General features: G+C 38.9%; 1 long non-coding RNA gene across 1 annotated transcript; it reads left to right on the top strand.

Annotated features, from left to right (window-relative positions):
• The first annotated feature begins 2214 nt into the window (after nt 1-2214).
• Nucleotides 2215-12522, top strand: LOC125692320 (uncharacterized). Its single transcript, XR_007376589.1, has 4 exons — nt 2215-2272; nt 6781-6947; nt 10195-10425; nt 10981-12522. It is a non-coding gene; the product is annotated as an uncharacterized LOC125692320 (long non-coding RNA).
• The last annotated feature ends 11421 nt before the right edge of the window (nt 12523-23943 follow it).

The following is a 23943-nucleotide window of genomic DNA, read 5'->3' as shown; positions in this document are numbered from 1 at the left end:
TTGCACACATCCTCTTAGCGTCATCTTAGACTGACCACCATAAAAAGTAAGTTTTTAAGGTGATAATCTCTCAGGCCTCAACAGACAACAGAACCTTTGTAGAGAGCTTTAGGCACCAGCCCCAGAACTGCAGTTAACTCAGAAAAACTGCAAGAAAAGAAAGGAAGACAAAGGCACGACAAGGAAATAAGCTGTGGATGTTGAATTCTACATCTGAATTGCAAAGTGAGTATAGATTCCACCAGATTACAACAAGAGTCTGGAGCACTTTGTTTTCCTTGAAATCTTCTGTAATATTCCGTCTAAGTATGTTATGATCCTTGCCAGCTGAAAACAAATGCACACAGTTCCCTCCAATTGCAGTTGTGTCACATGTAGGAGAATAAGGGAGACATAATGTATTCTATTACCTCAAAGACTATGACAGTTCCATTTAAAACAAATTGAAAGGCTCTCAGTGACTTCAGTCTTGACCAGCCTGATTCCAGAGTTCTTTCTCCTTTTGGTGCTGCATCTAGTGTCTCTCACTTGTGATTTCTACCACACCTCAACTAGGGGTGAGCAAGGGTGCATTTACCACTGTTTTTTCAATCACAGATTGGAAAGCAGCACAGCCTGTGAAATGCACACTCTGGAAAGCACAGAAAAAAATGTGACTGTTTACAGTGTATTTATCATTCCTTGTGGCCTAATGATAGCTTCACGTGTGCTCGACAAGCAGCAATGGAAGGGATGCCTAAAATGGTTTAGTGAGGAAAGTTTACTGAAGAAATATCCCTGTTACTCATCATCCACAAAAAAGGGACGCAGGTTGTATTTGATCCCTATTATTTGGTCTTAACAATATGAGATAGGTAAGTAAGAAACAAAACTTGGTCTGTCACAATGAGGTGTACTCTTTAAATACCAGTTGGCACATAGCATACGTCTGAATCGTTTCATAAGTGCACCATTCCAAATAGCCCAGATCTCAATGCATCCCTAGCCAAACTGTCATGACTTCCATCTGCTCTATGTGGCTGTTTTCCTTCCCCCCAAGAAATGAGGAACTGAGGAAGGGAGAAGTGTATGTATACAGATCTGACCCCCAAAATGATGGTGGCATTGGGCTACACAACTCAATCTGTGATCTTGGAAGTACTTCCAGGTGCTGCTTATTAAACATACCAAAGAGTACTCTGGCAGAAAGCCTAGATTTCATGGTATGGAAAAACTGTAATAAGCTGTTGACGATGCATATATGGAGATTGGATATACAAAATATTCTAAAACTTCTTTAACTCAGCTTCTTCCAGTGCATTGGACATCCCATGCATTTTTTCTTAATTGTTCCCTCAAAACAAATAATTGTCAAATCCATACATATTTTGCATGCATCCTCACAGGGGAGGAGTAGAACAAGCCCATACACAGCATTTTCAGGTTGAAAGGATCCGACAAGCATCAACTAATTATGCTACTTAGAATAAAAAGAAGAGAGACTCATCTGCATAGCTATAGAAGAGCTAGTCTCCCCTTTCAATTGAATGGCATATAGGCAATACAGACGAGAGTCTAGAGCACTATTCATCTCATCTCAAAGCAGCCACCTAAAGTAAATGAGATGCATGTAACCAAAAAAACACCATCTTCTCCCTGTTGGCTGCAAAGACAGTTTATTCTGTCTGCCTTAACCAAAGGAGAATACGGATAACCAAACCTGACTGGGCTAAACTACCTTCAGTAACATCACTGTATTCAGTTATATCAGTTCAATTATATCCAGCAATTAAAGCAATGGTTTCAAGATTTGAAGAAGGAATAGGAAAGAAGAAGGAATTTTCCTATGTAAGATAGGACACTTTAGTATTTGTAAGCTATATCCTTCTGTAGTTTTCCACAAATGGACTGAATATTTGCTGTTCCTAGTTTCTAGAAAAGATTGCTAGTTTCTAGAAAAAGAAAACCTATTTATTTAATTCTGCAAGGTTTCTAGTTCATGTTACAAATTTTAGCCCTAATCTCTTCAGACTGAAATGCTAGTAACACCAACTATTTTAACTGTCTGTAAAAGACAATCTATAAGACAGCATATAGAGTAAATACTAAGTCACAGCTTGAAACAGTGATGGAGCGCCTGGTGGGAAGGCAGGGCCAACCTAGGGAAGCTCAGGTGCACGCAATGTACCTAAGTGAGCAAAAGGGTGGAGCGAGGATCCATCATTCCAGATCTCAGTTATATTTGGCAGGGATATTTTGCTGGAGGTCCGTCCCTACTTGAGGTTTTCTAAAGGTAAGCAAATTTTCTTCCTTTGTTTTTATATCTATGGTTGCTGTATTTGGGTTTGTTCTTATTTGCTGCAGCCTAGAACTTTGTTGACCTGCTATTATTGCTGTACTTCTTATCACATTACAGCATTACACAGCAATATGATAGTTAAAACTGATTGTCCTTATATCCTTTCAAATTATGTTGTCTTAATTATTGTATTTTGTGCAATATCCTGCATGTTCACTTCTACAAACGATCATTTATTTGTTACAAAAAAAACCTACTTAAAGAGTCATGAAGAAAAAGCTAATGTATAAATTAGTCATACTTCCTTGTGGCCTGTCTCCTGACGACTACATGGCCAATTTGCTCATAAAAGTCACAGATGCATTTTTAATGCACTAGGCTTGTAGTTAAACTTTTGGTCTGTCTTTTCCATTCTTCTACGTAACAAATACAGTAGTCATGTTCAGCCAGAGCAGAATCAGATGTTTTTTTTTAATGGTGATAATGTGTAGGAAACAAAATTTCTAAGGATCACTGAAGAAATCTGTTATTTTTTTACTGTTACTTTTTAAGAGATAGTGTGTCCTAAGAAGATGAAGTAGCCCTATCTGCTTAGGAGCTCTGTACATGATGTACCATGGCTTCTTTCACGTTCTTCTTGATCTTCTTGATTCTTCTTTACTCTTCTAGTAACTTTATCTAGAAAGTTACAAGAAACAGAAAAATAAATAATTGCATATATTTGCCAGGTGTAGAAGATAGATGCATACAGTACATACATTGGGCTACTACTTCATCATGTTATGTTATGATGGAGAACTCCAATCACAATGATCAAAGTGCAGAAAGCATAACAGGAGAGTGAAAATGGAGAGGGGTACAGCAACAACAAAAGCCCTAAACAAACCGGAAAAAAAAGCCACAGCCAAGAGAAAGCCAATGCTCCATAACAATTCAGTTGCTGATGAGTCAGTGAAGGCTGTTTGAGCTAAGGTTGTAGTCAGTGACACAACAAGCAGCAGCATTAGCCATCTGGGAGCCTGAGGCTTGGCAAGATGGTTGCAAGTACAAACCCACCCCCTCATATGAGGGAAAAGGGCAGCAAAGCATCTCAGTTTCAAATCTCACCCAGTTCTGAAGACTATATTGATTTTTGTTCAGCCTTTGAGTTCTAGGGCAAATATTCACACAGTGAGACCTCTCCTCCCCAGGAGGATGGAAGAAAGAATGACTCATGAGTCAGGATGACAGTGCTTTGACTGTGGTAGAGGATCTCACAGCAAAGCACAGAGCTTTTCTATGGTCCTTTGATACAATTTAGGGCAACCACCAGCTGTCTTCAATTACATCAAGAAGGCATATGAAGTTGCAGTAAGTTAATCATGCTCTCTATACTGGAAATGTGAGGAGTTGTAAGTTTTCTTATTGTAAGCTATTACAAAATCCCTTCATTGAGATGATTAGCTGGGCTTAGCTTTCTGTTCTGTTATTGCATACGTATAGCCAAATGTAGATAGATTAACAGTATGGCAAATATTTTCTGTCATAAAGTATCTTTGTCGTTGCATGATAACTAGTTTTCGTGGCTTTTTCTAATACAGTTAAAATTGAAAAGAGAAAAAATAAGGGTGATTCTTTTCTTTCCCTTTTTCTGAGGTCTTATCTGAAAGCTTTGTTATGCCCAAAGCATTGTCTCATCCATGACACTTGTCAGTATCTGCCCTTACCTTGAAGCACAGCAAACCTTTTTAACTTAAATACTGGAAAGTAGAAAAGAGTTATGCTGGGGATAGGAGAGGAGGCTATATGTCAGGGCTACTATGGAAGTAATGCCTTCCATGTTGTTAAATTGACCCACAGTGTCAGCAGGCTGATGTTGTGGTATGATAGAGGCTGAACCTTCCCACCAATATTTCATTACATTTTGTTAGTGTGCAACAGTTGGCAGCAGTGGGGCAGTTTGACAAAATGACATCTGACAGAGAAGTGTGTATAGAATGAAGGTGCATCGCTGAATTCCTCCCTGCAAAAGAAATCACACCCGTTCACATTCACTGATGCTTGCTCTACACTGATGTAGACCAAACAGCAGAAGTGAGCAGTGTAGTTTCCATGGAAATAAATAGGAGGCACTACTTTTGGAGCAACCTATGTTGTATGTATATAGAAGAATAAGTTGAGGAAAATTCATAATAAATCTGTTCAATTTTGCAGAGAGGGGAAAAAAAGGAAAGAAAAAGAGAGAACACCTTTGTTTTCAATTCTGAATCTGACAAGCTCCAGTTAAAACAGCACCTCATTCCTTCCTGCCCATTATCACCTTTACCAAGGACCCAAAGTGTTAGATTATTTTTTTTCAGTTGTTTTTGAGCAGCTGTTTTCTTCAGAGTACACCCTCAGCAGACTCTGAACATTCCAGTTGCCATTTGTTGGTATGCACAGATGTGGTCAGCTGTCCTTTTGAGTGATAAGTATAGGGAGTTATCCTCAAGGTAGTGAACTGGGAGGAGTAGGGTGCAGCTCAGCCTCTTGGTCTGTGTTGCTCTTCAGGGTTGGTAAGTTTAAAGGTTAATAAAAATTCTTTTTAGCACCAATGGCAGCAGATGTAACTTTGAATGCAGATATAGCAGAAAAACTGGGGACAAAAGTGTCATTTTACTTTGTGACTTTTCAAAGCAGAGCTTTACCTTTCAAAGTCCCTTGTTTCCTATGCATGTGAATAGGTTTCTGCCTTCTCACTGTCCTGTTCTGCATAATAAATCCAGACTTCCTACTGTGGATTGTAAGTAAAAGGCAGCTTCCACAGAGACGAGTGATAAGAAAATTTTAGAAAACGGGCAGTGTTTCTAGGAAGTATTCTGAAAACTTAGTTTCAAAAAAAAATCTAGCATGCTATGCATCATTTTTCTTCCACTAGTTCTTGTGCTTACTATGCTTTGTTACCGTAATTAACGCTGCTTACTTTGCATTTCAGTGAGGTAAATGCAATGACATTTTCAAGTGGTTGGAATAAAATGGAAACTGCTATCTCTGTGATTAGAAGTCATCCTTATTTCAAAAATAAGGATGAACCTAGTTCAAAATCCAATCCTGTGGCTACCCATGCATATGAGATACGTGACAGAATATTTGGAAATGTTTTGAAGTAACTGACTGTTTTGTAAAGAAAAAGGATTTTATTAGCCACAAAGTACCACAGCACAAATGTATGTAAATAATACGAAAATCGTAAATGTGATTACTTACACAGCTATTTTACTTGTCCCATTGAGTTTAAAGAATCACATGACTCCCATGATCATTCACACAGAACAAATAAAAATCAGAACAATCATACCATGGTCAACAAGTGCACATTGACTTCTTGGTGAAAAATAACTATATTCGTAGAGAAGAGAATAACTCTAGCAGTGAAAAAAGGAAATGTATTTCATACTCTGAGCTATGGAATGAGTATCTACATGAGTTCAAATGTCAGGAGAAAATATGAAAAGAGAGAACGTGAGAGAGACCCAGATTCAGCCTTCAGGAATCATGTATGGAACGCCTATCACTAAATGCAGTCAGCTCAACTGGAGAAAATTTCATGTGATCTAATAATCACAAACAAGAATTTGTATCCATATCTGAAAGAGAACAACTTCCAAGATAGCAACATAACCTCATTTTGTTACTTATTCTGACAGCAGAAATTAATTAACAAAATGCAGATTTAAAGGTGGTAAAATACACATAGAGAGAGATCTGTTGATATATGAAAGGCACTCAGAAAAGAAAATACATTCATGCAGTACACCTAACCACTAGCAATAAAAGTCTCTTAGGAGGTGTGTGTAAATCTCCTTATTACTGGAAGTCTAAAATAAGAGGAAAGAGGGGGAGTGAATTACCTTGTTTTTTTCTCACACCCTTTCCCAGAACACCTGGCAATGCCCGTAGAGACTCAGAGATGAAAAGGCAGGTGGTCCAGAAGGTGAGAAACCCACGCGAATTTCAGCCTCAACTCTCAGTGGTGTCACGCAGCACTGTGGAAAATAACTGCTCCAAATCCCAGGGCAACAGTGCATAGAAAGGTCCAAGTATTTGCTAGAAAATTGACTGGGTCCCAGAGGATTGATTCTTGAATGTCTGTCTAATTGATAAATCCCTTATAGACCATAATCTCCCTGTACCTGCACAGCACAGCTAATATGCATGAAATTCAGTGTGCTTTAGGGGAGTAGTTCTCAGTGCGTGGCAAGCTAGTTTGTGTTTATAGGTGAAACTAGTCTTAGGGTCACAAATTCTCTTTTGGTTTCATTTCCAGTGACTGCTTTGGTCCTCCAGTGAACAGCATGCAAGCACTGCCTTTCTCGGGTAGATTGTTGGAGATGGACTTAATAATAAAATTCTTTCAATGTACATCAGCTTATCCCAAAAAGAAATTAGGAGATACTCTTTACTTTTAGTATAAAAGTGAGCATCACCCGTGCACAAGAAAGGTGAAAAGGATTGACTCAAATGTGTTTTACTGTACCCTGTAGTCAACAGAAGCACAAAACCACAGAATTGTAGTGACTCTCATCGCTGGATTTCAGCAGAAGTGTGGCACATCCCAGGATAAATTCCACCTCGGTGAAAGCACAGCCCTCAGGATTCCCTAAGGTTACTCTTGAACATGTGGAGATCAGGCTCCAGCTCTTCCTGTTAGGTAAGGTATTCTTAGCATTGAGCATTTGTTCATTTCTTGCTTGCACTTTCTTGATTCCAGATGCTTGTCCTTAAGAATCTATATGAGCCAGCGGTTACACATGCAGTATTCTTTGATCTTATGGTATGAGCTTCCTACGCAGCAGGAAACGGCTATTTTTTTCATGTCAAAATCGTGCCATATCTCAGAAGGAAACAAAAATAAGCTTTTTCTTCTGTGCCCCAGTTTTCATCACAAAACCTTTGGCCCCTGTTGCAAAAAGATCTTTGCTCGCTGTCTGCCACACGAACTGTGGGAAATCTTTCCCAAGTGCATTTAAGCCCTTCCCATCAATCCGTTCCAAAAGTTGCTTTACGTTCAATTCAAACACTCCCTTCTGCTCCTGTGGGTTTTAGCTCAGAAATATTAATATCACCTGAATTGCCTGGCCTTGAGAGGTCATCTTCAAAAGTGTTGTAACACTCTTCTTGACCATTACTCTGTGTTGGCAGAAGGGAAAGAAAATGAAACTGCAGACAGCTTTGTACCTGATTTCCTTACTTTTAAAAGAATTTCTTTATCGTTTCAATTTCTTGAAAATATTCAAAGAAACTTTATGACTTAGGTCACGGATAATATTAAGACATTGTATTAGTAAAGGTGTGAAAGGGTACAATAACTGTAGGGTTCCTTATGTGCTATATATTTTCAATTGTTGCATACTCCACCTGTAATAAGATTTCACTGCTCTGCTCTTCAAAGTTATAGACCTACTGCTTTGATACAGGACTGCCTTTTAGTTTGTGGATCATAAAGTCAGTCACAGTATATGCAAAGGAAGTTTTGAGGGATGAGAGTAAAAATGGGTATTGGGAAGGGAGTTCAGGCTTATTTCAGGAACTTTGCAGCTTGTGGCTGAACCAAAATTTGTGCAGGCATTGCTGGAAAAATGTGCCAAGCAGGCTGTTAAAGAAGCATAAATGCTTCTGTGATTGACTTACGGATGGTTACCTGAGGGGTCAGCGCTACACGACGCTTTATTATAGTCATTTTAATGCTTTACTCTGTCCGTTTATGCATTTGGTCCCATTCCCAGAATGACTGAGTCACCTTTATAAACTTATGGCAAAGAAACACAGTGACTGGGAAGGGAGCAGGACAATAATATCTGCTTAAAGTACATCCCCACCATTCCCAGAAATGCTGGAGAAAACTGTCTGATCTCTTTTATTTAGCACTGCCAGACACCCAGCAAATAGATCCATGCACAACCCTCCTGAACATAAATTCAGAATCTCTAAACTCTCCAAGGCCCCATGTTTCAGCTGCAGAAGATGTTTTGAATATGTGTGTAGGAATAAGCAAACAGCAGCATGACAGGCAGCACTCATGACTCAACCTTGATAATAGGCAAACCAAATAGTCAAATAATTCACTGTAATTCAGCCTAGCAATTTAAAATATCACACGGTTCTGATTCTCTGGCAAGCTACCTCAAGTAGGGTATGATATATTTTTTCAGCAGTTTCAAACTGCCAAAAATGTGGTATTATTTCTCAAACAGGAAACAAATTAATGAAGGATATGAGAGGTAAATGAAAACATGTCACAGAATGAAAACATAGTTCAGAAGCTCTTAATAAATTAAAAGTTACAAAAAGCAATTTACAGAGTGTTTTATGTATGTCACTACGATGAGGTTTTATTGGTGTGATATCATAATTTGGCCGTCTCTGGTCCCTTTCTCTTGGCAGCTCTAGCTCTAAAGACATTATGCGCTTGACATGCCAGCTCAGGAAGCTGAATGCCAGAGGTCTGCTTTTTTTGGGCAGTAATCAACAGGACTTGTAGGTTTACCTAAGGACTTCTACATCAATTCTCCACGTATTGCATCTTGGGGTCTTTCTTGTTTGACTTTAGTAATTGCTTTTTTGTGCAAAGAAACTGACTAAAGTCATCAGGATTCACTGTGGAAATTGCATGGTTTTCAGTTGTTTTCCAAATTTCCCACAGAATTATCTGTGTTTACAAATGTATCCAGATTTTACTTTGAACTTTATTCCTTTCTCCTGCCCTTAAAGATAAATGAATTCCTAAACATGTTTGTACGTGCAAATTCATAGATTTATACGCTTCATGCCACTTTAATCCCTATTAAACTAATCTGGAGTCATGTCAGGCCAACTATCCACAGTAAAATGGATTAGACAAGCCAGTTGATCAGAGATAGAAATGATTCTGGATTTTTTTTTCTATCTAGCCTCTGTGCCTTTAAAGAACTATTTTCATACAAATAATTTTGTTCTCTTAAATTCCTTTGTGATTAAGCTAATTCAAAAATAACATTGGTTCTTAGAGAATCATTAGTGTGAAGCAGAGCAGACAATGCTTTTAATTAGGGCTTTTTGTACCTCCTCTATCCATTTAGAAATAAAATTACTTCTGTATTAATTGATTAGCTATTTTAATTTACACAGCGATAAGTGCTTACATGCAGTGGCCACGGCTCAGCTTTGTTAAATAATTTTCCGAGTACAGCTGATATTTTTTTCCTGGAGAAGTGAAAGATGTTTTGTTTAAAAGCTTTGTGATGCATGTACTGTAGCTTCTGACAGTTCTTCTCAGCAGAGTGTAATAGACCTCTCACTGAATTTTAAGGAAGTTAATATGTACTATTTCAGCTTTATTTTTATTTCTAACAGAGACTCTTGTATTGCTAAAGGAATATGTAGGTTCAAATTACGTAAAAGACCTCTCTCTGTATAAAGGGAGTCTTAGGCTTGGAAAGAATGGTTATCTACTGAATTCTAAGAGGAGAACTGTGTTTTTTATTGTATTTATAATTCTTTTAATATTTGAAACAAAGAAACAAATTAACACGCTTTAGCTTATGAAAGGGAATAGTCATTAAAGCTGGTTGTTGGGAACCAAATTCTTCACAAATTTTTAAAAATGGAAGAAATTGCTGTTTTTAATAATGGATTAACATAATTAGATCACACACAATCTCTATTCAATTAGCCACATTAACAGAAATATATGATAAGAATATTTCTATAGTGCTGCTTTCCATGTTTTGTTTTGAGAACAATAGCTTGACTTCTCAGCTATTCTAAATTCTTCATACTGGAAGATGGAAATGCAATGAGGCTGTATGTTACTTAATTATAAATTACCTCACTCAAATGACCTTATACTGGTTGGTTGTCTTCACAAAATATCTGTGCAGATATTAATCATAACTGCTTTCTCTGCCTTTCTTCCACAGAAGGAAATTTCCTGGCCACCTCAACACATGCACATCACATTGCAGCACGGCAGCTGGCTGACCCATTCCTACCTACCCTCACCCATCCTATCCATTCTCAAACTCTTACTCCCCACTTAAGAATGAGACTTCCACTGTCATCCCACTCCCTCCATATTGTCGTGCCATGGTTGGAACAACAGCAGACAATGCTTTATCATTCTCCTCATCCGTTGAAAGGATTTGCGCATGGTATGGATGTACATAAAATTCTCTGATCCTTATATATGTGAGAACAGTGGAAAAGGAAAGAATTCAAGAGGTTTTTTTATACAATTGTTGGTATGCTCTTCAATGCAGTTTTTTCAGGCCATGACTCAGATAAAGAAGGGAACAGCTAAATGAAAGGGAAAATGAAAATGAACTCTCCTAATAGAAGTTTGAAGTGAAGCGTCTGATATCCAGAAAAGACCAATTTTGAGCACAGAGCTGCAGCTCATACTAAGCAGTTTTGCTGCACTTGCTCATTCCTGTTTAAATCAGCTGTCTTTTCTGAATCTTACAGCAACGCGCTCATAGAAGCAGCTAAGAAAAAGCAAGGGTTAGTAAAATAATCTCTAGTGATATCCTCCATTCTGCTCTGAAGCATGGGGGAAGGGGAGAATAGTGTTCAGAGGAAAGAATGATATTTACTATCAAACAACTTTTTTCTCTCCCTTACCTATGGTTGAAGCTTCAATCATTTAGAAACCTCTAAATGCAAATATATGTTTCTAGTTGAATTCATTCACTGTATTTGTTTATCAGGAAGAAGACAGAAGAAAAAGAAAATTTCCTTTACCCTATATTAAAAAAAAAAAATCACTGAGTATTGAGGCAATCATTTTAGTGTGTTCCAGCACTTTGCTGCAAAAAAATCATCAAATTGATGCATTCTGCTGATTGAATGAGGACCAAATCCTTTGGGAAGAAATAGGGAAAACAAAACAGGTAATCCTGTGGTCAGATACTGCATATTTGGGGTGTTTTGCAGTTCTAGAATATTTGACTTTTTTGTCAGGATTTATCAGTCTTTAAGATAGTTTTTACATGCTGTATTTATAACTCTGGCTTGTGCATGTTCTTTGTTTCTCCTACCTTGTGTCTGTCTTAGATGTTGCTTTACATCTACATTAAGACTGAAAGCTCTCAGGATATGAAAATTATCTTCCTTTAAGTATGAAAAGCAACTAGCATTTGACAATATCATAACTGTTGTAATAACAATAACCTGAGTTACCATTTTAAGTCACAAAAGGTCACTGCTTAAGGAGACAGGAGACATAAGAAGGTATGTTCTTAAGGAAAACTCTTTTGGTATTAAACATCTCAGCATTTATAAGGGTGTAAAACATTTTTCCCTGGATGTGTTTAAAAGCTGTTTGGATGTGGTACTCAGGGATATGATTTTGATGTGGGTTGTTAGAGTATGGCTAAGTTGCAATTGGACTTGCTGTTCTTCAAGGTTGTTTCCAACCTGAGCAGTTCTATGATTTCAAGAAGCTGATCTTACAGCTGAGTAATTGCTAGCTATTTTACAGATTGTCTGTATTTGGCAAGAGAAAATGTAGGAAATAAGTTCCTTCCACTTCGCTGGCTATTGCTGGTGTAACTTGTCCTACAGGAGTAGGCATGGTGACAGAAAGAAACTCAAAGGGAAGAATCTGATCAAACTTCTCTGGAGTATGTAAGTATTTCAAATCTATTGCATCTGAAAATACTGTGTTAGGCAGGCATCAAGCAATAAAACATCTGACAAAAGCTTTCTAATTACTGTAAAGGTGAGCTTCCCACTGAGCTTTCATCAAAGTTTTAACCCAAACAATGATAATCAACAGAGATGGTGACAAATGGAAAGGAAGTGAGGAAGAATAGTGACATTTGGTGCTGAACCATATGTGCGTGGTTTGAAAGACATGACTGAATTGTTTTTGGTGCTCTATTATTCTGACATTTAGAATGAGGCAAGTTTCCATTTCCATTAATGTACTGCCAACTCAAAGGGGAACTGTCGCAAATTTGAGACTAAAGAAAGCTGTTCCTCAAACTTCTCTTGAGCATAATCAGTGCCCTTGCTAGGCAACAGTGTAGTATCACAATGTATAATCTAAATGATTCTTACAGCTTCTGCTTCTTAAATACAAGAATGTGTTTTATACCCCACGATGATATGGCATCACTTTGATAAAAGATGGTGGGTTTATCTATGAATGAAGAGCAACCAGTGCAAAGGATCTCTGTTCATCAAGATTTTTTAGTACTAACCTCTCAAGTAAAGCCACTGAGGAAAGTGACCCGGGTAGAGGACATTCAGAGGAAAGAACCTGGAAGCTTGACATCTTCTTAAATTGTAACAAAACCCCCAAATTATGTGATAGAATAGTGGGACAAAAAAAAAAAAAAAAAAAAAAAAAAAAAAAAAAAAAAAAAAAAAAAAAGGAGAAAGAGAAGAGGTAGTGGGAGGAAGCAGAAGGTAGCATAAGGTGATTTGGCAATCAGGATCCTGCAAAGAAGCGCTGGACTCCGTCCTTCTCTGAAACAACTTCTGGATGCTAAAATCTCCATTAGCTGTTCAGCATCTTTACAAACAACTTGAATTTAAAGGATTCTTCTGACATAGTGCAACAATAGATGAGCAGTTGTGGGGATGACATTGAGTGAAAAAAGCTGAAGGGATGATTATTCAAAATCCAAGTCATCAGTGTGTGCTTTCTTAACTAATTAACATTTTCCCCATGTGACTGCTTCTCTCTAAAGGTTTGGTCATTGGCTCAACTTAGTTCTCCCAGCAAGCAGTGATTGTTTTTTAGTAACGGAAGAAATCATCCATACTGCATGATTTTGTTCTTTGTGCGTGTGTGTGGCTGGCAACAGTTTAAGAAAACTTTCAGGTAATAAACTCCATTTTTTTTGTTTTTTACTTAATTCCTTTTCCATAGCAGACTTGGAGCCCAAATTCCACCATTTCAACCTTGCTCGGTGGAAGAACAAACTCACCTAGTCTTCAGAATAGTTACGTGCTCCAAATCAGAGCTCTGAGCTGGTCCTGCTTTCCAGCTCTTCCTGATGCTCATTCCTGGAGCACTATAAAGACAGCTGGAAGTTTATTTCCTTGCACGATTCACAAAATCCTTTGAGACCAATACAGGACTTTGATGCCATCAGGCGCTTTTTTTTATTATTATTATTGTTTCTAGCAACTTCCTCATCCTTCATCAATGTGACTTTTGCACCCCTTTTTGTGGTGGTTGTCCATTCTGCTAGCAGAATGCATTGAGCAAATATGTACATGTCAGTGTACTACAGTTATAACTTGACTTCGTAGAAATGAATTTATTGCTAGAAAAGTTGGAAAGAATGGCAGTCGTGGCTTCAGAATCCCCTCATGGAGAAAGTGATACAAAGATTAAATATCCTGGAATAATGAAGTATATGCTACTTCAAAACATCCTTCCATTTGATCTCGAAAGTTGGACCTTTAGTGAGAATGCAAGCCATGAAATGAATGAAGGCAAAGAATAACCAGGAGAAATATCCAGGGAGAAAGGCACAATTTCAGTATAAATCAGAAGTTAGCTTGGAAAAGATGCAGGCACAATTCCTAGAAGTAGTGCAGAATTGTGGACTGAACATTGAATTCACCTTCCTTTTAACTCTGGGTGAATTGGGATTATGAGTAACACAGTGTCATGTGAGATGGGGAAATAAATGAAACCTGGAAAGCAGCCAAATGGGGAAGAAAAAAAAAAAATCTACTGCTCTGTTTGCAATAGCTGTGGACAAAAAAAACTGTGTTGGATAGTTACACCTTCAAAGGAAATAGTCATGACTCCTTGCTTCGATGCATGATGAGTGACTTCTTGGTTCTGTCTCTATTTGCTACAGACAGCTTCAGAAATATCCAGGATGTGAATTAGTACTTTTTGGTAGAATTGCTACAGCATCTTACGTTCAAAGTAACTGCCTTGGTGGGAAGGGACGGACAGCTTGGGTTATTCAGGCAAGACAGGACTGAGAGTAAATAGATTGGGGTGAGAAGGCTCAGCAATAACACAGGTAATCTATGTTCAATCCATTCCACACTATGGTGAAAATTTTTACCCTGTAGATGCTTGCTATCCTGGATTTACTTTATGTGTTTTTTTCATGTATTTGAGCTTATGAAGCACAGGAGAGTTGTACAAGATTAAGTTTATTTCAGCTCACAGCACAAAATTTGACTCTCTGACTCTGTAAAGTTTTATCAACACTGTAAGAAGAGACAGTTTTTTCTGTATGAAGGTCACAGTATCCAGTACTTCTATTATTAGCGCATCCCTGTAACAGTTTTCTTGTATCTGAATGGCAGTTATCATTATATTTGGTCCCTTTCTAGCAAGAGCATGTTGTTGTTGAATTCAGAGATACAAGATCAGAAGCACCACCAGAAAAAATGAAAAAACCTGTGTTTTTATTGCCATCATTCTTAGTTGCTAAAAGTTTCTTTATCAGATTCTAGTGGAGATATAAACATATATATTGTTTTAAAGAAAGATTTTTCTACCTGGGTTATCATCTGAGATAGTTTGAAGACCATGCTAACTTCAGTGTAGTTTGAGTGAATTCATGGCACTGAATATTCATACAGCGTATGATACAGACACTGAACCCAATTTAGTAAATGAATACTTGTAATTTCACCAAAGCCCCTCGGAGAGATTATTATGCAGATTTATGAAGGAATATTGCTGAAGCAATTCTTGGCTGTGTTTTCAGTCACAGAGGACTTTGAAGTATGTAAACCTAAAATAATTTCAGACTTATTTACTGTCACTACTTTCATCTTCTGAACTTTTCTGACATCATTTTTCTTACTGTTCTGTATCCAGCACCCCCTCCCTGTCCTTGCCCTTGATCAAAGAGCCAGCGTCACAACACCTACAAGTGTTGCCAAGCTACTCCCAACAATATCCTTGCTGCCATAATGCCAGCAATCTGTTCTAATCCTGCTACTGCAAAATTGCATTACAAGCACGGGAATGTGTGGACACAGGCCTGTGGGTATTATCACTCACCTGGAAATGCAGAGATTGACACACATCCAGATTTGAGCAGACTCTCACATCTCCTCTCTGTGATGAAGATTACCTCACTGTTTTGGGAGCGTCAGCCTCCTAAAAGAAGGAATTTTCAGGCAGAGGAACGAAGGAGATACCTGACAGTATATTGCTGTCATTTAAAATTCATCAGATGTGCTTTATGTTGTTTGCTGCATAAGTGATTTTATAGGCAGTGTATTTTTGAAAGTGTGACAGACCCACATGTTTTTGTAGCAATCTCCTGTATTCACTGCATCACCTTCAACTTCATCCCTCTGGATGGCCGAAAGAAAACTCGTTGACAATTGCTAAATGTCTCTTAAAATAACAGCCTATTCTCTGATATTGCTACCAATAAGATTAAGTTAAAAAATAGATAACTATCCCTCACTCCACTCAATTTTACTTCTTCTGCCCTGCTCATTAAGGAAATTAGTCACTGTTGGCCATTTCAGCTTGAAGGTGGGCACTAGACCAGAACCTGAATCTGAATTCATACTGTGCCATTCATTCTTCAGCAACAATAGTCTTACCTTGTGTCAGATGAAGTGGGCAGTCTTCATGGATGTGTCCCACAGGCTTTTGAGGGCCACAGCAATAGTTAAATTTTAGCATACTGTAAATACCAAGGTTCTTCTTGGTTACATTTCTTGGTGTACCGTGTTGCAACATATGCTACATGGAAGTGAATCTTAAAGGCCAACTTCTGCTCTTGGATCCAGATCTCCTTGACTTCAGTGAGAGTGCAGAGCAAGGGAGCCTGCTGACACCTGCAAGCAGTAAGTAACCATGGCAAAGTCTCCACGGGGGAGCTGCGGGAGAGATCAGCAGACATTTCCTGAAGGTCTCCTGTGCTTCATGTAAACTGTCACACTGCAGCTTGTTTTAACCATGCTTTGCACGGTGAGCATGCGCATATGCATCTTGAACTCCTTTTACAAATTTTTATTCAATAGAAAGGGGCAACTGAAGCCTATGGGTCAGGAAGCTGATCATCTGCAAGTCAGGGAGGCGTAGCAGTAGAAGAGATGGAGATTGACTACAATGGGGGGGAAAAAAAAGTTGGTAGAAAACAGCTCTTTCTTTTTTTATTATCCTTCTTTCCCCCTTCCTTCCCCTCTTTCCTTTCCCTTCCTCTCTTTCTTTGTGAACAATATTGTATTATCTCCTTTTTCCAGAAGTATTTGTTTCATCCTTCCCTTCATTTTCATTTCTTTCTTTCTTTCTTTTTTTCCTGGATTCCTTTTCTGTCTGCATACCCTGATCCTTCATTTTGTTCTCCCTTGTTACTTTACTCTTGATTGACTGTCAAGTTAGAGATGGGAAAAAGGAACTATCTTCGCAAATGTCAAAGAGTAGCTGCAAAAAGATACATATTTGCACAGTTTATGGGAAACATTTTCAACTCAACACAGAATCCAAGACACTGAGGTACAGAAAAGTAATTTAAGAAATCTTCCTCCTTTCCATTCTGCAATCACTGAACTATCACTTGCTCAAGTACAGCACAAGGAGATGACTGAAACTTAAGGATGGGTCCAACTGCTTGGCTCTGTGTGAGTGCAAATAATGAAAGCCAAGTTGCATATTTTGGAAGGTGAGTCATGGCTATAATTGACTCGACTAGACCAATAAATTGCACTTGGTCTAAGGAAGCTTTTCTCATTGTCAGGAAATTCCCCTTTACTTGTGGCACCCCTTCAGTAGGACCGCTAAGACTTGCAATGATTGGAGGGTTTGAGCTGGGTGTGTATCATCTTTCAGTCTGAATCAAGCAAAATATCATGAACTGCAGGTAAGAAGTACTATGGTTAGTATTTTGGTGCCAGGAAGTGACGGTATTGTTCCACGGATCATTACCCCACTCTTCTCTCAAGAGCTCTTTTTAACACCCATCTCAGATAAAAATACAAGGCTTGCAACATCCAAAGGTAGAACTGTTTGTGCCTGACTTGCAACCAGCTTGGCTTGAGGATCATTATTTTTGGGTGCTTTTAAGGAGAAGGTGGTTGTTCTTTCAGGTAGTCTGTTGCCAGGACTCCTCCAAGTCTGTAGGGACCAGGAACAGTTTCACAGCATTTGGAAATCGAGCATGGTAGGCAGCAACTATGAAGGCACTAACTTCTAGGAGGAGTTGTACACTCCATCTATGGTGATTCACTAAGGAATAAAGTGGAAAAAATGTTATGTTCTGAAAGTGAAAGGTGCATTTTTTGCTTGAGTATGTACACAATAGGAAGCAGTGAAGGAGGAAATTCCGGATACAGTACAATAAGCACAAAACAGCTGTGCCCCCAGCAATTCAATCAGCCCTCTGTAGCAAACCCCTTCAAGCTGTCACACAGAGGAAGTACCAAAATTAGAGCAAAAGAAAATGTAGGAGCATCCAGCATCTACTTTCCTTCTGACATTTGTTTCTGTGCAGTGATCATTTTATGATCTCCTTAATTCTAGAGTTCATTTATCCAGCAAAGCAGAACAAATCACTTGCTCTTCAGTCAAGGTCAGTCTTTTTACTTTGTAAATAAAGCTCTGCTCTGTTGTCTGACATAAAGTATTCTATCAGATAGACTGTACTTGAACTGTGTATTCTTTCAGCAAGGCAAACCCCAGAATATTAGCTGTAATTTTAATTTGAAGTACATATTCTGTAATAAGGGCAGGAGCACTTTTGTGCCTAACAAGTAGGTAGTTAAAAAAAGGAAGAAAGTAAACGTTCTCTGAGATTTAAAAACCTGGTCCAAGGCATCAAACAGACAAAAAATGTTACTATAAATTTCTTGGCAGAATCTGTAATATAAATTTAATTTTCCTTTTGTCCTAATGACAAAAAATGATTGTGTACAAGAATACTTGTAGATTCAGGATTCAGAGTCTTGTTTGGGTCATAAAATACCCACTGAAATCTGCTGTGATTGCTAACCAAGGTTCTTCAGAAACTTTTTCCTTCTCTTTGTACAAACTGTTTCTTGCACAAGTAGTATGCTTTCTAGTGGAAACTCATAAGGCTCTAGAGTTTGCAGGCTTAATGCTTGCTCCTATCCATGAAATCTTGAATATAAAAAAATCAGTTGCTCAAGAATTTATGAAAAATGGAAGAAGTGATGCAAGTACAGCTGCAGGAAATTCGTTTTATAATTTGAATGGCTGCTCGAGGAGATTTTTTAATAATAACCACCTAGTTTTCATGGGGACATTTTCATCGTTCTCATTCCTCATTCTGTATTTCTGAACATCCATCTGATACTCTGTTACAAGCACTTGCTATATCATTTAAATGAAGCAGAACCATTCATATTCCTTATTTCCACCTTAAGATTTGCCTATTTTGATTCTGAAAAGCTCATACACTTCTGCTAGTCGATCTTTTCAAAGCGTTGTGTGAAGATGTTCAGTAAATCCCAAATACGCCTTACTACTCTGCTAACACCATCCATCATCGTTTTCCCTCTGATATAAATCTTCTCTTGTCTCTGTTTGCACTTGGTACCAGAAGGAGCTTTGAGAAGGTGACCCGCGTGACTCTTATCTTAACTTATCTGCTGTGGTCCCAGAAGTGATTCATGATCATATCAAATCCATCTCCCTGGTGTTGTTTTGTCCTTAAGGCTTCGGCAATTGCAGAGATTGGCTAGAGACTCCAATCAACCATCTGGTGTCTGCCAACTGTACTGTCTAGCCAGGTTACACTGAACGCAGAGAGAAATGTGCTTTGTATTTGGATCCTTAATATGCATATTGTTTCCCATGGAACAAATAGAATATTAACGGGTTGCAACTCCACAGAACTGGAGTGGCAATAGAAGAAAACGCCTGATGTAAAGAGAATATATCAAGTCGGCTCTAAAACTTGTCTGAATGGAAATGCTAGTATAATATATGCTGCAGCTCTGTACTGGCAAGGGTTGGATTTAGTGAGTGATGTGAGTTTTTTCATCAGTTCTTCTTGCAATTTTAAGAGATGGTTTTAATTGTAATTTGCCTCTTATAAGCGATTAGAATGTTGTAAAGGCAGATTATTTTTTTTCTCTAAATTCTACTTGTCCTCTAAATAAAAAAAAAGGAAATATTAGGAGCATTGTATATATTTTGCCAACTATCTTTTTCTGAACAGACTGCATCAGTCAGTGCTTTGCTATAGATTGCTTTATTCTGTGTGTTCTGAGGTTAATCTTTTCTCCTAGATCTCTCTCCTTTTTTCCCTTCTCCTCTCCCAAGGATACCACCCAACTGGAAATACAGATACTTTTGCCATGTTTGGTTTTACCACTTCACTGCCATGTGAAAAGTCCTCTAAGTGATAAACCTTTAATAACAAGCTTCTTACTTGGCTGGTTTCTTTCTACCGTGGCAAGTTTTATCACAGGCTTACACGATCATAACAGCCAAGTACCTTAAGTGGATGTGTGGGAAATTTATTTTCATAGGTGGCAGCACTACCTGCCTCAGTCTGAAGTGCCTCTAGGCAGAGGGCACTACAAGCAGATCACCTCCAGCATGTCGGCACCTCAGTTTCCCATCACTGAACACCAGCAGCAGTCAGTGCATTCTTGAAACAATTTTAATGTTACTGCTTGCTCATGAGTGAACAGCACCAGCTATTCATGTTCAGATTTAATGGCTGACGTTGCACAGGGGCTTGAAAGCCAGTAAAATGGTGTGGAAATTTTGACATTGTCACTGACTGTAATGAAAGCAAAATCTTCCATTGTATGTACTCTTTCACTCTTATAACCTAGAGCAGCCAATCTGGGACAACCATCTTGCAGGAGACAAGAAGCTCTCCTACCTGTTTGTCTTAAGCCAAGTAAGAAAGCCAGACTGGTGCTGGTCAGGCTGTGCAAGTTGGTTTCAGGGGTACATCATCACCCTGTCCCCTGTCTTCTCCTTCTCCTGAGGATATCAGAATGGCTGGCTCTGGGGGATTTTCCAGCATAGCCACCCAAGTTCTGCACCCCTTGGGAAGCCAAAATAGCAAAAAAGGAGCAAGATTAAACAATTTCTCATGTAAGTATGGTGGGAAACTCAGAAACGTTTGCTTTTTCATTTGATATCATGCAACATTCCCTTTAGGATGTACAGACACAGACTGACACGGAAGTTTTGTATTGATTCTTGTTTTGCTTACTCAGTTTTCTTGCCTGTTTTAAGGAAAAATGCCTGCAGTGAAACCTAGCTAGAAAGCAAAAGTGAACTAAGATTTTTAACTGAGTACACAACACCTTAAGAAATCAAAATCTTAGCTCCTGAGTGCAGGATCCTAAACATCAAACTGTTGGGATTGCTTATCAGACCTTATCATTTACTACCTTTAAACAGGGCTGTCCATGTACCTTGTGCTTCCAGGGCACAAATTTGTTCAAAAGTAAAACCCTGAACAACCACAGCAGCAATGCTGCTAGGTCCTGGGGAGGCAGCTCAGGCTATATTTACTACACACCATCTGCACAGAGCCCTGGGAGACATCATGTTCCACGCTGCCTGCCTGTACTACAGACAGCTTTTCTGATATGTAAACCATCACTTATCTTGTCTTTGATTCCCTCCGTGTGACCTTTTGTGGATCATGGCAATATAACATCCTTGCTGTGGCAAGCTCCGAGACTGTCTGAGGACAGGCCTCATAAAGCCTGCCTTTAACATTAATCGATCACTTTATTATGGAAGTAAATCAAAGCACTTAAACTCAGGTCTTCTGGGAGTTGAAGGTCAAACCAGGAAAAACAAACTTTATTCTGGGATGGAAGCAGAAAACTCCTTTCTGACCTTTCCATCTGTTCCTTGCCTTAGGGACGTGCCAAAAACTCGTGCTATACTTACCTTTGGGGGAACAAGGGTGACATGGGTGTGCAAGAAGAGGCCATCCGAGCTGCTGCTCCTCAGCCTGCTCAGCCCCAGGAGATGCTGATGCTCAGGTGTGCCCCTTCCCCAGGTACTCTGTGTCCACAGGAAAAAAAACCTCTACTAGGCAGGCACGTGGGAAATTGCAAAGACGTGTCCCTTCCCCAGCTGGAAATGGGATGGGAGAGCAGGAATGGTGCACAGGAGAGATACTCCCTCAGCGAGCCAAGGGCACATGGAGCAGATTCTGAGTTATGTGCCTCAGTTTTTCCTAGCCAGAATAAGGAATACCACTTTTCCACTTTTTGAAATACTGCATTTTTTTCATGTTTTGTTTGCACTGCTTGCTTTAAAGAACAGAATCCTCAGCCCCAGCTTGCTTTTGGCCTTGCACCCATCAAGACCTACCGTTTGAGACTGAAGTGTCTCCTTGAACTGTTTTGCTTTACCTTGCCTTGGATTTTTCAGTGCTTCACAAACACAGAGGCACACCCACATGACATAGGAGGGTGTTGGTCAGTAATGAGCTTTCTAGTCAGGGGAACCTGCCAGTTTAATTTGTTTCTTTCTAAGTCAGCCATTTTTTAAACAGAAACTTGCTGACATAGTAAGTAACACGAGTGTAGGAGCTGCTTAACAACTATTTATAGTCTTTAGCATGCCAGTCGCTTTGTGGAGCACATGAAGATATTGTCCCTGTCATGAACTGTCTGAAATTTAAACTTAAACCTGAACTGACGTGAAGGAGTATTGCTGGGAGCAGGCAGGGTGAGGAGAGGCAAAGGTTACCAAGTAAGATGATGCCACTGATCAGCTATGGAATGTTCTTATCTTAGCATCTCAATTAAAAACAAAGTAACTAAGCTTGTTTTAATGGGATTAGTGCAATGGTTGACTCACAGAACCACTCAAGGAAAAGGTGTTCAAGAAGGAAGTGATTCCCAGCTCTGGGAAGCAAGAAACTGGAATTTATATAAAAAATGAGAAATAGGCTGCTGCACCCAAAACTGTGAATGGAGTGAGAAACATGGGGAAATTTATGATAGAGAAATGAGACAGAAAATCCGGCAGAGAAGAATAATACAGAATATATGTATCTATTGCATCTATTAATGGAAGACCGAGGAAGGAAAAAGAGCACTGTCAGCTTGAAATATAATCCATTTTGTGGAGTTATGTTTTCCTATTTTTAAGTGATTTCATCTCTTTTTCTTTTATGCAATGAATCATCTGAAAAGAGCAGAGAAAGCTGACTGCACTATTAATTAGAAAGAAATTGAATTATAAAGTGCTATCAAGTACACAGCACTAAACCCTAGAATAAGTATACATATTTCCACATCTCTGTCAATTACAGCAGTATTAACAGCATTACCAGTAGCTAACAAAAATCAGAAAAAAAGCATTTTCAGTATCGCAGTGACCCTGGGAAAGGGAGTTGACTCAAATGTGGCATGATGCAACCAGACAACACGAGAAAGGTCGTTTTTCTGAAGAACTCTCTGAAATGTTGCCAGATTGATTGAATAAGCATGCTGTGGGTTGCCAGGTTCAAGAGCAAGACTACATGAGTGTTCCCAGAGTGATAACTATCACTGCAGCTATGGGCACAAAAGAAAACTGTGGCTGTCCAATAAAGTACAAGTCCTTAGTTGGGGTTGCCACCAATGGAGCCATTCACAGCAGCAGAGATGGACTCCTATCCGACAGCTCAGCATAGGAAATGTGGAGTCCACTGAAAATAAAGCAGGGATCCAGCTCTGAGACAAGCACAGCAGAATGTTTTGGCTTCATTTTTCCCCTCAGTTATGGCAGGAGCATTAAACTGAACCCGCATGATGTGATTGGGCCCCATATCTCTTAAAAAGATTTCTGGTTTGGCTTGGACAGGCAGCATCCAGATCCTGAAAGATCTCAAACTCTGGAAACACACAATTAAATGGGAAATATTTATAGCAATATTTCCTGGTGCTTTCTAATACTTTATGGGTCAAGGAAAATGTGTGCTGAATATTTTAGTATTGCCATCCAACAAGCAACCACAAAGTCCAGGGTCCAAGTAAAAGACAAAAATTATGAAAGATTTTCCCTAAACTGTCTGAAGACTCAGCAAAAGGTCCTGATGAGTTTTGCATGTTTCGATCATTTTGAATGAAAACTTGACTTCTTGTTTCATCCCAGCAGATTTGTAGCAGTCAGTCAGTGTTGGATTGCTTCCCTGCATATTTGCATGTGTATGTAAATAATTCCAATAATTTCCCTGGACACTAATTCCAACTAATAGTTTATTTCTAACTATAATGTATCTCTCTCTGAACATCCCATACATGCTATTTCAGCATGTAAAATACGTATATTTTTTAATCTTCTCACAGACAGAATAAGAAGACATTTCAGTCAGGATTCCCATCTGGAACAATGCTCTCTACCTCCAGGATATAAATACATCTCTCTACCTGGCTGATCTGAAGCCTCACTCAGCATTCAATGCATGATTTGCTCCTAATGTGTCAGCTGTGCAAGATGCAGAGTACTTCTACCTTACCACTCATAGTCCCCAGATCTCGATTTCCCCCAAAGTACTTGAGACTAAAACCTGAATTTCCCAGTAAGTCTGCTGAAAGATCTTTTCCCCTGTGTTTGCATCAAAGTGTTCAACTGGGCTTGAGGCCAGCACTCCCAAGAATATTTACAAACTTTACAAAGCTGACCTGTGGCAAAAAATCCCTTCCAGGTGCTGAAGAATTCACTGACACACCTTTGCTTCATGCACACATTCATGTCAGACACCATATTGTCAGAATGCCCCTCT

Source organism: Lagopus muta, chromosome 4, assembly GCF_023343835.1.
Source record: "Lagopus muta isolate bLagMut1 chromosome 4, bLagMut1 primary, whole genome shotgun sequence".
Classification (NCBI taxonomy): Eukaryota; Metazoa; Chordata; class Aves; order Galliformes; family Phasianidae; genus Lagopus; species Lagopus muta.
Note: the sequence above shows the minus strand (reverse complement) of the source record. Positions and strands in the feature narration are given on the sequence as shown.